The following is a 13,330-nucleotide window of genomic DNA, read 5'->3' as shown; positions in this document are numbered from 1 at the left end:
AAAACACAGTGTAAACTATTACCAGGTAGAGTGCTATGCCATGCCAAATGTAATAGTGTAGTGCTGTTTGAAGTCAGGCCACTTGGGAAGATTTTAGTTTTTAAATCAAGAAGAACATTACTGCAGAAGTTTTAAAAGTAACGCCTTATTTTCTTGTATCCACCGTGTTGACTCATCCTGGTTCAAGTAAGCATCAACCCCAAACCTTCCAAACCCTGCAGCCTTTCAAGCTCACATTGTACAGGTACACACAGTATACTGAGTCTAAACACCAAAATCCTGCATCTTTACAGACTGTTGACAGAAAACACTGGTCTCTTCCTACCAAATACTGTAACAAAAGGTACAAGACAGCAGAAAAACTTTAAATTTGGATGAACTGAATGAATTCTGTAGCCACTGAAATAAAGAAAACCTCATACATACAAACAACAGAAACACCCAAGAATTCACAGGGTGCTGGTTCCAGTTAATTAAGATTCCAGTAAATTTTAGCTACTTTTAACAAACTAAGCTTTTCAAACATTCCTCATCAAGAACATTACTTTCATTTTATAGGGGGAGAGACTGAGATCCAGAAGGATCTTGTGGTCATTCTGCAAAGTTACTACAAAACCACAGATCTTTTATCTGCAAGGCAAATGGCTTACCCTTTGTGCCTTTCTTTCCTGGGACACCTGCTGAATGAAGCAAAGTCTGTGCTTACTCCACATAATAGGTATTTCTATCACAGTTTCTGTTGCATTTCTGAGTCAGATCTTAATTGATATAAAGCATTACAGTTGCATCATCACAGAAGAAGAGGAGGATGCAATTTACCATACCCAGAGAGGATAAGACAGATGTCACTGTTCTCTTACCTCTCCCCGGAACATGCAGCCACACACACAAAGGGTTTTTATGTATGTGTTTAGCAGCATTCAACTAAAACACCAAGTTTTCTAAAAAATAAAAATTTATGAACATTCAACACATCAACTAGCATTTAAACAATCCCCTTAGGACTACCTTGCTGATTTGGCAGTTGACACCAGCATGTTCCTTGCTCATAGCAACTATCATGATTCATTTAGAAACATTTCAAAGAAAGCCTGCACATCTGTTTTGACAAGGTCAAAACATATGCATACAGATAACCACATCACTCCAAGAGCCATTGAGTTACAGGTTCTCTACCAGGTTTTTAAGGGATGGGACCAAGTTCTCCTTAGATTTGCCCCTCTAAACCAAGCAAAGGGACAAAAGCAGTAAAGTTACTCCACCCTCATCACTCCTACACACAGCGTGTATAATGAGAGCAAGTCATGTAGCAAACAAAACTGGCCAACTGCCTGGTGCCACCTTCAAGACGGGTAAGCAACCAGAAGAAACTGTCCGATGTCCCATATACATAAAGCTGTTAAGGGCCACAGGATCCACAGTGTCACATATCCCAGGCCGCACCACACATCAGAGTTGCTTCTATGAATCAGCTTCCACGGGGCTTGAGTGGGATTTGTACTGGGGAAACAGCAGCATCACTGGAGACACATACATAGCAAACATCCTTTGGTGATCAAGGGGACCCTGGCCAGCCGAAATGCCAAGCCAAAGAAACTGAGCTTTCACTCACCTCTCTCAAGCTGTAAAAATACATCCACACAGCAAGCTGCTGCCAGTGTGAAGTATTATCGCCCTTCACTTTCCTCCCTTTCACCTACTTAAGCTCTTTGTTACCACTCCTCCACCCAAAATTAACACACAGATTACCTGCAGCACCGCAGCAGAAGCAGCTCTGTATCTGCAGTTCTCTTTACATGCTTCCATGCCAGCCCACACCCGCTTCCATCGGGCCTGGCTGCACACAGCTGAACTGCAAGCACGCCCTGACGTCTGCCACAGAAGGCAGACCTGACCCGCAGCAGAGGCTCGCTCGGGCAGAGAACCATCGACGTCGCTGCTTGAGCGGCCACTTCGCTCGGTGACCCTCAGCAGCCGCACACTTGGCAAGGGGAGCGCTGCCCAGACCTATGGCCACCTGCATGAGACGAGAAACAGACAAAAGACAAATGCATATTCTCATCTCCACAGCAAATCTGCTCTCTCACTTCTTTCTCAGTTCTTTCCTCACCAAGCCAAAAAAGGCTTTTATTCCAACAGTAAATAAAGCAGAGGGAGAGCAGAAAGAGACAAGTGTTCGAAGAGTCACTTAAAGCACAAAGATGTGGCCTAATGCTTTGCACAAATACCTGTACTGTAAATCACAGGTACCATAAATCACCTTCTACTTACAATTAGTTTAGGTCCCAAAACATTTAAGCATAAAACTAGCTTTATATCTGTAAGTATTCCCATTATACTCAATGACACTTGTTTAACATGTTCTCAATGCTTTACAGATTAAGGCCAGGCAACAATTAAGTGTTAAAATATGAATAAAACCATCAATTTAAAGGGAAGTATTAAAAACGGTCACTGTTTTTTAGGCCAAGTAAATTTCCAACAATAGTCAGAATGAGGCTGTGAAAACTGCTGGAATATTTTCTTTAGAAAGTACCCATCATTTTCAAGGTTTTAGAAAAAGACCCTCGAATTTACAGCCCACTGACACTACACCATGAAAGATTAACATTTAAATATTTCCTCACTTCAAAAAGCAGCTCAAGACACAAAAGCTACTTGAAGGGAAAATTATAATTTTTAAGTTTCAGCTCGACATCCCTTTTTTCAATCGGCCCTAACTCATGCAAATCCCAGGCTGTGGTTTTTCCTCTGTCACCTGCTTCCCAACTGAGAAGCGAAGGAGCTGAGGAGCCGGGGAGAAAGGAGTCTCACAGTAATGCAATGCAAATGTTTTCCTATCTGAAACACCCTTAACAGAAACAAAAAGCCAGGTTTCTATAGCAACCTTAAATGTGTCACATTGCAGACACCGTACATTAAGTAACACATTGAACAGTTTAATTGTAACAGAAAATCCTATACACTTGTAATGTACAAAAGTAACACTGGAAACATTTATTTTTCAATTCTTCAACCTGCAACATTTATTGTGCTACAGCCTGTTGAGCGTGACATTGTATTACATCAGCACATGCAGCTTCACAGGTGCTCAGATGCCGGCAGCATCAAGTGCATTAGAATCACAACAACCACCCTGCGCCCACTGCATAGTCTGAAACCTGTTTTAAAAGCAGCAATGCTTCTAATTATTTCCTTCCTTCCTGCAAAATTCCTTTAGGTATTGTGTAACCGAGAACTATTTCATTTTCTTGCTCTTCTGAAACATCTTTAAAAGCAACATCTTCGTTATCTTACCATTTTTCCTTCCTCCATCTCCAGATTCCTGTACAACACGACACACAGTTTCTGGCCTTGTACTGAGAGTCGCCTTGCACTGAGAGTCGCCTTGCACTATATACAAAGCAAAACCTCCCCTCTCAAACTGAATTCCCCTTGCTACATACCATAGCACAGTCACATTTACCTACCTAATTAGAGAGTCACTCTGAATAAATGCTTGCTTCTTTCCGGAAGTAAAAGAAAATAAGTTTTCTATATGTTTCTGTGTTCTAACAATTTGTGCAAAGCTAAGTGGCTGGTCTAAATTATTCAGGTAAATAAACAAACTTAGCAACCTATTTCTACGTATGTGGAAAAGACAGAACCACTGAATGGTTCACACAAACCAGCTACATACTCTTCTTTTTTCGGCCTATCTAATCTGGACTTTATTTGCTTAACTCTGGATGTGTCAGACAGCAAAGATGGTTCAGGGCTTAATTAACAAAACAAAAGTTAAAAATACACTGGAATTAAGGTTGAGTACTATTGCATGAAAAACAGAAGTATAGAAATTTTCTGGCAAAACAATAGCAGTATATACTTTCAGATTATTCAAGTGTTTTAAACATTATTATTGAATCAAGGTGCTCTTGTTGAACAAAACAGGCTGATTTTGGAACTAAAATTCGAACATCTTACACGGACAGGATCCACAAAGTAACTCAGCATTGCTGAAGATAGATTTTTTTTTTTCCCCCCTTGGGGAGAGAAAAAAGAAAAACTCTAAAAAATTGACCTAATTTTACAAATAGCTTCAATTCCCCCGGTGCTGCATTTTCATGCAAGCCACCTCAGCCACGTCACCAGGTACCGCAACATCGCTGAGCTCTCTACTCAGGTACCAAGTGCATTCAGAGGGACGACTCACTTACATGAGTTATGCGTGTGATACATAAGCACACATTTGCAGAATCAGGGCCCAAAAATCAGAGCTGCTAACTTTCCATTCAGCACAAGTTATGCCTGATGTAGCTGGTAGTGGCGAGTGTTTCACACTGCCCAACAGGTTCCAAACGAAACCTTGCCTTCACTTGTTATAGCTACATCAAAGTACTTGCTTGCCCTTCCTCAAGTTGAAGCCAGCCCAAACAGCTAATGTATAACAAGTCTGGAATTTTTTTTGGTCCATATTAAAGCCTCTTTTTTTAAGGGCCTGTAGTGCATCCAGTTTTGGTGTTAAAACTTAAGATTTGGTAGAGCAATTGAGGTATTTTCACAGTTGCTCTGAAAATCTGTCCAAATTGAGTAGAGAACTACATCTTAAAAAAATCCAGGAAAAGCATCTTACATCTACACCATCTGAGCGCCTTAGCAATTTGTAATTTAAAAGGACTGACACATTAACCATGAGAAGTGTATTACCCCAGAGCTAGATTCATGTTATCACTATTACAAAACCTAGGATTAACATGCACACTTCCAATCTCAAACGTATGGCTGGGCTAACCTAATGAACAGGCAATACCTGGTAGTAGTTACCACAGGTCAAAATTGCTTTTCTGAGCTATCAGCTTGCTGGATTTGTGAAGTAAAAAGAAAAAAAAAGTGAAGAGAAGCAGGAAGAAAGATATGTTTCAAGGCCAGATAAAGTAATTTCCAATTTATAACACAGTATGCTGTCATCCCAGACCATTTCAGTTAGAAAATAACCATCTACAGCTCTTTCATCACAGAATTCACAACAAATTGTATATGGGATGAAGATGAAACCAGAACTTGAACTACAGTTACAAAACACAGTACCAGAAAAAACTTTTATTTTAAATGCAATACAATGCTGACTGCAAAGCAGGTAAAAGTTGAAAATTGTACTCAGTACTGAAGATGAAGTCCTGATTTCAGTCACATCCATGGAAGTCTGATTGTTTACAAAGTTTCTAGATACTAAAAACAACCAATCAAACAAAACAACCAGCCAGAAGAGAGGCTTTTCAAGGCCTGTTACTACTTACTCAGGCATTACAATAATTTTGTCCAAGAAACACACTTTCTAACTTGAAGCCCTTACATGTCAAATCCTACAAAGGTCCACATGACAAAATGAACACACTGCAGTTATCAAGTACAAAGAAATAGACATTTCCTCAGAAGTAGCTTAAAATCAGGTTTGGTACTTCAGGTGACCCCTTCAGCTTCACCACCTTTCCCTCTGTGAACCTCCTCAGCTTTCTGCTGGTACTGGCACAGGTTGCCCACAGCGCTCCGCAGTCCTGGCTCACCCCAGGCAGCGTGTCCCTGCTCTGCCATGTCTGGGTCTGCATTTCCTTCCCAAGAGGAAAACAAGGAAGGGAACGCACTTTCCTTGCTCTTCTCACGAGCTTAATCCAAAGCGTGCTCAGAGTTGAGGAGAAGGGCTAGGAACCAGTCTCCCGGGTGCAGTGTTTTTTGCATAGCTCAGGAGAGCTCACCAACACGTGCCACTGCATAAGATCTGGCTGTTTCCTGGGGTTCGCGTTACTTGCTCTTCCCACCCTGCCTGTAGAAGACTCTGGATTTCTTATACTTGCCGTACCACTTTGGTTTCAAGATCTGTCTCTAGTTCCCCCTCCAGTAAAACCTGCCTGTTACCTGCCAGGCTCAGCCTGGGACTGGGAACTACCAGAGCAGGGCTCAGAAAGGAGTTGTCAAAACACTGGAACTTACTACTCACACAACAGCATCAAGTGCCCAGTATCAACAGAGCAGGAGACAAGAAAACGAATCCCCAGCTCCTTAATCTCTTTTCATGACAAACAATGTGTTACTGGTACTAACAGAAATTATGCATTACAAAGGGGAATCCAATTTTCAAAACAAATAACCCACTTAAAAATGTATCCACTGAGTGATCAGTTAGCAGTAGGGCTCAATTTCAGGGAGTCCAGAATTCTTGTATATAAGGAAACAAATGTGCCCCAATTAGCAATCACATTAGTACTAGCCCAACAGAGGAGATTTTACCTTCCATCCTGTAAGCATGACTGTAGCAAGACACAAAATGCAGATGTCACTGCAAGTTCCTGTCTAGCGTCCATACAGTGATGTGATGATGACAGCCACCTCGTACCACCTACTCACCCCTAACCACCTAACCAACACAGCTCAGCATCATACACTTAAAAAAAACCAAAAACCACAAACAAACAAAAAACACACACCAAAAAAACCCACAACAACAAACAAAAAAATTACTTGTAAATCAAATGACATTTCTTCAGTTTCTTCAGCTGATCCATAAAGCACAAGGCCTGGAGAAGAACTCGCCGCACTGGCAGAAAGCCACCCTTGTCACCCCTTTGTGGTTCTCAATTCATCTCCTAATTGCTTTGATGACTACCCAGACTGCTTGCTACTTGACCCCGCACATCTGGGTAGCTTTCATGTTCATCAGCTGTTGCACAGCTGTCAATCATTTGGCACCTATCTACACAAGTGACTGGCTTACAAAACACCAAGTCAATCTTTCATCACACACCTGGACACATTTCAGCACACTGTTCCATAACAAAGTAGGAGTCAAAGTTTTATCTCCTTGGGTCTCCACCTATTGTCACCAGGATGTCATCACTCGCATTACGCATCTACTGGACAACACCTGCATTTCAGAAGCTTTTGGAGTTAGAACAGATGGAACTGCCTGGATTTTATGTCACGGGTTATCACAACTGCTACCTTTAGCCATCAGTTTTCAGCAGCTTCACTATAAAAGGACTGATCGACAATCAGGATGCAAAAAAAGGAGTACAAAAAGTCAGACCATTACTTATATATAACAAGTGAAGAATTTATTTTTAATACATATTCTAAATATCATATAAATAATCTTAATGTGTATAATTACTTTTTTATACTCTTCAATGCTTCTCTGAATTATCTGAATCTTTGTGAGAAAGTATGAATGTGGCATGGTTTCACCGAGCAGCTAAATACCACACAGACATTTGCTCACTCCACCCCAGTGGGACGGGGGAGCAAATTGGAAAAAAGGGTAAAACTCATGGATTGAGATAAAGGCAGTCTAATAGGACAGAAAGAGAAAAAAAAAAACAAACATAAATAATATACAAAACAAGTGATGCACAATGCAATTGTTCACCACGTGCTAACCAACCCTCAGCCCGTCTCCAAACAGCGACCCTTGGCCAGCTTTCCCCCAGGCTTATACACTGAGTATAATGTCACATGGTATGAAACATCCCAGTGGTCAGTTAGAGTCGGCTGTCCCTGCCGTGTCCCCTCCAAGCTTCTTGTGCACACCCAGCCTACTTGCTGGTGAAGTGGTGTGAGAAGCAGAAAAGGCCTCGACTCTGTGTAAGCACTGCCCAGCAGTAACCAAAACAACCCTATATTATCAATATTATTTTCATCTTAAATCCAAAGCACAGTGATATACCAGCTACTAGGAAGAAAATTAACTCTACCCCAGCCAAAGCCTGTACAAAAAACCTCAAGCCACTCTCTGGCCTACAAAGCTTCGCCAAGCTTGTTACAGCTACCAAAACCTGCATACAGAATTATAACCAGCTTTATCAGAAGTGCCCAGGTCTTTGGCATTCATACAGCTACAAAAAAAGCATTCTAGAAATGCTACCTCTTAAGTTGATGGTGAAATAAAGCCCTTGCCATCACACTGGGGCATTACTTAACCGTGAGACAGTTACCTACAACAACAGAGTAGGGGTACCTACCACCTGATTTGTGTACAGTGACTACTGACACAGCAGGTAAACACTGCTGAGCCACTGACGATGTGGAATTGTTCCTTGTAGCATCCCCTCCAAGTAACAACCGAGGCAGTGTCTGCAATCAGTGTCTGCAACCACAGCATCACCTGATCTGGCAGGAAGCCCTCCACACCTCTTTCCCTCAGAAGAACGGTGGTTGTGACGGTTCATAAATATTCATGCTTCTTTTCTATCTGCTGCATTAGCTTAGAGTATTTAAAAAGAAAACAAACCAGAATATAGGACAGATGGCATGTGGGACAGAAAGTAGGAAAAAAAACCAAAAAATAAACAGGAGTAGCAGCAGATAGAGCAAGCACTGTTAGAAAAAGTTAAATTTACTTGAAAAATTAATCAGGGAATAAATTACCTTTTCTTAAAATAAGGCTGAGTTCAAGGAAGCAGGAGCTCTCCGTGTGAACTTCTGTAAAACAAAGCTGTGATTTCCTCTAACTGGTGCACTGGGACAGCTCTTTGTCTGCCCCGGGTGTCTTAGACTGTGGGGAAATGACTCTCGGGTATTTAAGGAATCATTATGGGAAGATCGCAAAATCAGTCACTAATGGGTAAGACTACTGTAAAAAAAAATTACTTTCTAGAAATTGGTAGCTATTAATAAAAGGCTTTTAAATCCTACTAAGTGAACACGGAGTGAAATATAAACAATCCTGATCTGACTCTGTAACCAAAAGGTAAATGCAAATGTTGCCTGTATAAACATCTCTGCTCAGGTTGGATGTCTTCTGTTTCTGTAAACCAGGTTGATTTTACCATTACTTAAATTACGGGTAGTCATAGAGCCTGCATTTCGAAAAACATGTTGGAAAAAAAAAACCTGTAAAACATACACAGCAGCCATAACAAAGGCAACAAGAGAAAAAAAGTGGCACCTCAGTGAGATCTACACGTACCATGCAAAGAGGCCTAATGCTTAATTACAATTAGTATTACAGGGGGCAGAGCAACTGAGAACAGGGAACAGCTTCATTTAGCTGAAAAGGTGACAGGACCACACAACATATGGAGTTTGAGGTATGCAACTGAAAGCACACCTTGCACCTTAAAAACAAGATCAATAAGAATCAGAAAGGCTTATTAAGATTATGATAAGTACTCTACCCATTGAGAGCTCCAAGTCTAAGCCAGAAGTCTTAAAGCATAAACTTTGGTTCCATGACATTTCACTAAATCTCAAGTGAGTACAGGCGTGTCCCTAGGATGCCACACAGTACCAAGCTGAAATACTGGTACTATTTCTCAAAGCTTGGTCAGACACTGGGAGCAGCAGAAGTGTGAGAGCAAAGCACTGGACTAACTCCTTCTTCTTGACACATAATACTACCTTCTGCATTGCAACCGGGAAGTACCAACAGACCCTGCAAAGGCCACCTGCCCCTGCCCTTGCAAGCAAGCAGAGGAAACACTGCAGATACACAACCACAGCCCCTGCCCCACTGCAGTGCGCTGCCCACCCCAAAACTGAACACACACCTTCCAGCAGCAGCACAGCTACTCACGCCTGCCTGACATTTTGATCAAGAATGAAGTATAGCTTTCTGCCTGCAATCAAAAGGGTTTGCAAAGAAAATGGGAAGAAAGAGTACTGTCGTGTATGCATTTAATGCGTCAATCTGAAACATGATGTTTGCAGGGGGAATATCATGAATAGAATAGAATAGAATAGAATAGAATAGAATAGAATAGAATAGAATAGAATAGAATAGAATACCTTGCAGTGAATTTTGTCACTGCCTCAATGTTTTGTGAATCGACCCTAGGAGAAAATGACAAGAGAATAAGGAAACCAGTCAGATTAAAGAAAAAAAAAAAAAAAATCTGAACACTTGTTTCTCCTACCCTGCTTTTCCTCCTGGTCAAAGGGGGCCACCAAGGTAAGTGCTCTTAATGCTGACTTCACTAAACTGTATCACTACGCTTCCTCTCTTTGGCAAAGTTACCCTAAGCCTCAGAACAACGCCTCAGCAGTAGCAGCGTAACTCGTGCATTTTCCTCCACAAGGGCACAGATCCCGAGACCCAGCTCTCTCACAGCAGGGAGTGATAAACCACCAACTCCATGGCAGGCAGCCATCCCCACCATCAATAACTACACCAGCGAGTGGATACCTCACTAGAACAAGACCCATAAAACCTTAGAATTTTTTGGCTTATTGATCACAAGGAGGGAGAGATGTGTCAGTCTGCTGCTTCTTGGCTGATGACACTAGATTTACCTCACCAGTAGAGCTGAAGACCACAACTGTCTGCTGCTGCGTTGGGCACCCGTCAAGACACAGAGGGCACAAGTCCGGTGCCAGACAGGGAGTTTTACCATTTTTTCTTTACATTGGTTAAGTTCAAGTTTTCCTTCAACGCCTACTGGACAGCAAAGTGAAACTGAGTCCATTCATCCCCCAATTCCATCTTAATTATTGTTTGTGAACACGTCCAGCCACCTGGAGCAGCAATTTCTTGTGTCAGATCCTACTCCAATGGCTCACACTAATTTTCCACCTCTGAAACACTCACCCAGATGGGTGACTACAGGGACCTTCCCTAGCTGTAGTACCCATCTGTAGGGTTCTCACAATTTTGTTAATAACCTTTTTGAATAAATGTTTTCTCCTACCCAAATCACTCTCCAATGAGTTTACCTCTATTTGAACAGAAGGACTTATTCCCTAACACCTTAAGGGATTTGCAAGCTGACCACTGAAGTCAGAACCATAAGATAGCCAAATATTTACTACAGCCAAACCCAGACAATTTTACTCTTTTAAAATCCTGAATGCACAATCAACAAAGCTGTATTCCTATGCAGCAAGACAAGGACCGTTCCAATCAATTCTAAGTCACTCCCAAGGGAATCACTTATCATTCTGGCAGCAGATGTGACGAATCCAAATGGGAGTGTGGTTGCTGGTGCAGTGAGAACAGGACGCTGGGCAACGGCAGGAGTGAGACTCAGAGACTGTGCCTCACAACCCGCTGTGACGAGTCAGGTTTTCTCAAAGTGTTATAACACAATACACAAAGAGAAAAAAAGGTGCTGACTTCAACTGAAGAATTTCCTCCCAAGCCTATGATTTTGATTTGTTATTAAAAAAAAAAATTAAAAAAAGGTGGCGAGCACTTTGCCTATAAACAGTCCCATCAGCTTCAGTACAGCTCTTCACAGGACTAACATGCATGCTTAGATTCTTAAAATATTTTGTGCATATTTATGGACATTTTTCAGGTAAAAGGATGAAACAGGAAGCAGCCTAAAGTTAAATGCACTAGGACTTTTACATTTTTAACCATGACTTACATTTAAAGACAAATATTCCTGATAAAGTATTTTTAATTCATAAAATATACATGCAGATATACTTTTCCCGTCAGTTTCTATTGCCTTCTCCATTAATTTTCTGGAGTCTGTGTGTATATACATACACATCCAAAAGAACGATATTAGCAAAGCATTATTTCCACACTATGTAAGCACTTGCTGATACAATATGCTAGGAGAGTTCATCAACATGCATTTTAAGTATCATCCAAACACAGCCCTAATATGGGTCACAGTACTTGAGGCAAACCATAATCGATTAATGGGCACCTACCTATCTTGAAAGTCCATCATTATGCATTAATACAAGAAATGTATGACTGCCTAATGAGAGAACGATAATTGTGGCATGTAAAGTAAACACACGGTAAAAGCCTGTTATTGAGTCTAAGCGTTCATCATCTTATTTCATCACCTAGAGGACAGTAACTGCATCCTCCAGCACTGTAATACTGCACACACATCACCAACACACAGGTAAGGCCCTCCAGCCAAAAATCAACTCTGAAGTAGTGTATGATAAGGTACACAGAGGAAAAGTCCGTTGCACAGATTAAGAGACAAAAATTATTTACTAACACATCTTTGGCACCCGGCAGCACTTCTGCATCACGACAACCCGAGACTATAAATTTATAGAAAGAGAGCCTGGAACATTCCAGTAAATCATCCAAAATCTGGGGAGGGAGGAAATAAATGAGATTTGAAGCCGTGAAAGCCAACAAAGCAATCCACTCAGCTGTATCGGTTGGTTAAGGGCGGCAGCAAAGGCGAAAGCCGGGACTCGCAGCAGCAGCAGCAGCACCGCAGGCAGCGGCATCGGGCCGGCGGCCGGGCCCCCGCAGAGCCGCTGCCAGCGGGCAGGTCACCGTGGCCGCCCCGCGCCTTCACACACACCCGCGGACACAGGGGACGAGCGCGGGGCCGCCCTCACCTCCCGCGCTGCGATGCCCGGCTGGCTCTGCAAACAGGCGAGCAGGCACACAGCACCCTCGCAACGCAGCGCCCGCGCTGCCCCCGCCGCGCCAGGGCTCAGCTCCCGGCCCCGCCGCGCCGCGCCGCCCCCCGCCAGGGAGCAAGGCCGTGGCCGAGCAGACGCGCCCGCCCACCCACCGCCCGCCTTCCCTCGGCACAGCGTAAACAGGAAAACAACGCGTCCCGTACGCACCCCCCCGCGGCGCGCACCTGCAGGGCGGGCGGGCGGGAGGCATGGCAGCCCCGCGGCGCTGCGCCCCGGCCCCGCTGCCGGGCGGCGGCAGGAGGTGGCTGCGGCAACGCCGGCTGCAGCGTTCCCCGCTCGGCCTTGCCGCTCCCCCCCGCCCCAGACCGCCGCTCCGCTCCGCCCCGCCCCGGCGATCCCGCCTCTCGCTCGGCCCTGGCGGATCGCGGTCGCCCCGGGGCGGGGGGCGGCGGGCGGCAGGCTCGGGCTGCGCGCAGCGCTCCGGGAGTGAGGGCAGAAGGGCGCGCTTTTCCCGAGCCGCTTCACGGGCCCCGGCACACACGCACCCGCTGCGGTGCCGGCAAGCCCTGTCCTGGGGAAAGGGGGCTGCCTTTGAGACCAAAAAAAAAGCCGAGTAATTCCTCGTAAAGCGCAAGTGCCGGGCTCTGCCTCTGGAAAGGAGTTTTCTCAAGGACAGTACCAAAACAAAACAACCTGTTTTGAAAATTGAGGTTAACCAAAGCCTTTAGATCCATGGGAAACAGAAAAGCCTACGAACTTTATCTGCTGTTTCCACATTGCCAGCATTCAGGTTTCTTCACCCAACCCCCCAAAACCAAAACCTGCTACAGTTACCAGAAACTCCATGCCCTTACCTGAGGTAACTTGAGGTAACCCTTCTAGATGTTTGCTTCTCACCTGAATGAGATCTAGCTTCCTACTCCCTCTTTCCATCGGTAATGAGCTCTGAAAGATTGGAAAGCTTAGGGAAAGGCCTACAGTATTGTAACACCATTAAATGTCAGATTCTACA

At 43.6% G+C, this 13,330-nt stretch overlaps 1 protein-coding gene across 10 annotated transcripts in view; it reads right to left on the bottom strand.

Moving 5' to 3' along the window:
- Positions 1-13,330, bottom strand: part of NCOA7 (nuclear receptor coactivator 7) — a 95,080-nt gene that overhangs the window by 75,718 nt on the left and 6,032 nt on the right. For 2 of the 10 annotated variants that reach the window (XM_065056846.1, XM_065056850.1), the window contains exon 1: positions 12,292-12,444. The exons of 6 other annotated variants lie outside the window; for them this stretch is intronic. The gene's annotated coding sequence lies outside the window, so the exon portion shown is untranslated. Of the gene's footprint in view, positions 1-1,749; positions 3,221-12,291; positions 12,445-12,542; positions 12,716-13,330 lie in introns of those variants that run through there. 2 more of the 10 variants (XM_065056847.1, XM_065056848.1) reach the window with 2 other exon arrangements.

Source organism: Columba livia, chromosome 3 (genome assembly GCF_036013475.1).
Source record: "Columba livia isolate bColLiv1 breed racing homer chromosome 3, bColLiv1.pat.W.v2, whole genome shotgun sequence".
Taxonomy (NCBI): domain Eukaryota; kingdom Metazoa; phylum Chordata; class Aves; order Columbiformes; family Columbidae; genus Columba; species Columba livia.
This window is presented reverse-complemented; position numbering and strand designations above follow the sequence as displayed.